The sequence below is a fragment of the Elaeis guineensis genome, chromosome 4 (assembly GCF_000442705.2).
Source record: "Elaeis guineensis isolate ETL-2024a chromosome 4, EG11, whole genome shotgun sequence".
Classification (NCBI taxonomy): Eukaryota; Viridiplantae; Streptophyta; class Magnoliopsida; order Arecales; family Arecaceae; genus Elaeis; species Elaeis guineensis.
In genome coordinates, this window is record NC_025996.2 from 33,079,238 (window position 1) to 33,082,650 (window position 3,413).

General features: G+C 36.0%; 1 pseudogene; it reads left to right on the plus strand.

The window, feature by feature from the left end:
- The first annotated feature begins 1,173 nt into the window (after window positions 1-1,173).
- LOC140857297 (uncharacterized) lies at window positions 1,174-3,208 on the plus strand (annotated as a pseudogene).
- Window positions 3,209-3,413: the final 205 nt, after the last annotated feature.

Genomic DNA, 3,413 nt, shown 5'->3' on the forward strand with positions numbered 1-3,413 from the left:
TTGTAAAATAAGAGCTATGGATATTTCTTTTGGGGATCAAAAGATGAGAATCAATATTTTTAATGCCTCGAAGTATGCTCAAAAAGAAAAAACTGTTCATTAATTGATCTGATAGATGAGATAGTTGAAACTGATTTTGCCTTAGATTTGAAAGAAGATGATATTCAGGATGAATTCAATGACGCAATCCAATATCAGGAGGTGAATGCCTTGCTTGATTCACCTCATTTAGCACAATCACTACCTTGGTTAATGAAAATTGAGTCTTTACCTAAGTTAAATCTGAACCACTACGTCCTTCAATCCAGGCCCCACCACAACTTGAACTGAAACTTTTGCCTGAATCACTCAAGTATGCATTTTTAGGACTTGAGAAAACTCTGCCAATAATCATTGCCTCTGACCTAACCCACGAACAGGAAGACCAATTGTTAAATGTATTAAAAGCACATAAAGAGGCCATAGGTTGGACCGTTGCTGATTTAAAAGGTATTAGTCCATCAATATGCATGCACCATATTTACATAGAGGATAATGCCAAATCCATCTGAGAAATGCAAAGATGGCTCAACCCGAATATGCAAGATGTAGTCATGAAGGAGGTAATTAAATGGTTAGATGCTGGTATCATTTATCCTATTTCTGACAGCCATTGGGTGAGTCTCACTCAAGTCGTTTCAAAGAAATCTGGACTCACGGTTGTCCACACTGACCATGGAGAACTTGTACCAATGCGACTTTCTACTGGGTGGTGTGTCTGCATAGATTATAGAAAACTTAATGCAGCCATCCGTAAGGATCATTTTTCTTACCCTTTATTGACCAAATCTTAGAGAGATTAGCTGGCCAACAATATTTCTGCTTTTTAGATGGATACTCAGGATACAATCAGGTAGCAATCTATCCAGGAGATCAAGAAAAGACCACCTTCACATGTCCCTATGGAACCTTTGCTTTCCGTAGAATGCTTTTTGGATTATGTAATGCACCGCAACTTTTCAAAGGTGCATGATGTCAATATTTTCAGATATGGTAGGAGATTTTCTAGAGATATTCATGGATGATTTTTCAGTCTTTGGAAAATCTTTCGAAAGTTGCCTCAACAATTTGGAGAAAATGTTAAAATGATGCATTGAGGCCAATTTAGTTTTAAGTTGGGAGAAGAGCCATTTCATGGTTAAAAAGGGAATTGTATTAGGGCATATTATTTCCAAAAGAGGGATTGAGGTTGATAGAGCAAAGGTTGAACTAATTTCTAAACTTCCTCCACCCACTTTTGTCAAACAAATTCGATCTTTCCTTGTCATGTAGGATTTTACCGTCGTTTCATCAAAGACTTTTCTAAAACATCCCGCCCTCTATGTAATTTGCTTGGTAAGGATGTCCCCTTTAACTTTGATGAAGAATGTCTAAAAGCTTATGAATTTCTGAAAGAAGCTGTGACCAAAGCTGCAATCATCCAACCACCAGACTGGTCACTACCTTTTGAGATCATGTGCGATGCTTCTGATTTTGCCATAGGAGCTGTCTTGGGCCAAAGGTAAACAAATATCCTGTAGTGATTTACTATGCTAGTAGAACTCTGAATGAAGCTCAGATGAATTATACCACAACCGAGAAAGAGTTACTAGCTGTAGTATTTGCCTTGGAGAAGTTTCGATCATACCTGTTAGGATCAAAAATCGTGATTTATTCAGATCACACGGCTTTGAGATATCTGCTCTCAAAGAAAGATGCCAAACCATGATTGATTAGATGGATTTTACTGCTACAAGAGTTTGATATTGAAATTCGAGATAAGAAGGGATCTGAAAATGTTGTAGCAGACCACCTATCAAGGATCTTAGTTAAAGATTGTGAACCTGCATCAATTGGAGAATCTTTTTCAGATGAACAACTTCTGGTAGTTTCACATACAAAGGCCCTTGGTTTGCAGATATTATGAATTACTTAGCAGTTGGACAAATTCCTGATGGTTGGTCTAAAAATGAAAAGGATCGATTCTTTGCTCAAATCAAGTATTATCTTTGGGAAGATCCTGAGCTTTTTCGAATTTGTGCTGATCAGATCATTCGTAGATGTGTTCCTGAGACTGAACAATTGAGTATCTTGAAATTTTATCATACTCTTGCTTGTGGAGGATATTTTTCTGGATGAAAAACTGCGGCCAAAGTATTGCAAAGCGATTTTACTGGCCCACATTGTTTAAGGATGCTTATAATTTTAGCCAGGAATGTCTCAAATGTCAAGCATTAGGAAATATTTCAAAGAAAAACATGATGCCTTTGAATCCCATCTTGGTAGTTGACATTTTTGATATTTGGAGAATTGATTTTATGGAACCATTTCCACCCTCCAATGGTTTTGAATATATTTTGGTGGCCATCGACTATGTTTCTAAATGGATTGAGGCAATAGCAACACGAACCAATGATCATAAAGTAGTCATAAAATTTATCCAAAGGAATATCTTTTCTAGGTTCGATTTTCACGTGCTATCATTAGGACGGAGGTACCCACTTCACAAACCATCATTTTCAACTTTGCTACGAAAGTATGGGATCACATATAAGATAGCTACACTATACCACCTGCAAACAAGTGGCCAAGTTGAAGTATCCAATAGGGAGATTAAGAACATCCTGCAAAAGACTATTAGGCCTGATCGTAGAGATTGGTTAGATCGATTAGATGATGCATTATGGGCTTATAGGACAGCTTATAAAAATCCTATTGGTATGTCTCCCTACAGATTGATTTATGAAAAAGCATGTCATCTTTCGGTAGAACTTGAACACAAAGCATATTGGGCAATTAAGCAATTAAATTTTGATTTAAAAAAGCTGGTTTCAACTGGATGTTGCAATTGAATGAATTGGATGAATTGAGACAAGAGGCTTATGAAAATTCATGAATTTATAAAGAAAAAATGAAAGCCTTTCATGAAAACATATTTCGAGAAAAACTTTGAGCCAAATCAACAAGTCTGGTTATTTAATTCAAGGCTAAAATTATTTTAGAAAAATTAAGATTTAGATGGGATGGACCTTATATTGTAAATCAAGTATTTCCACATGGTACAATCAAACTTTATGATCCTAAATCTGAAAATTTCTTTAAGATAAATGATCAAAGATTAAAACCATACATAGAAGGGATATCATTAAATCAAAATATTGATCAAATAGCATTAACAGACCCACACTAAACTGAACAGCATGGTCTGGCTGAAGACGGTAAACTTAGCGCTTCCTGGGAGGCAACCCAGTTTTCAAGTTTTCAATTTTTGCTTTTGCCTTTGCTTTCTTTTGCATTTTGTTTAGGATAATCGAGTCTTGCTTTGTGTCTTTTATAGGATCTGAAAATAATCTTGGCTAAGTTAGGGGGAGAATCAATTTTGAAAAGACTTATAG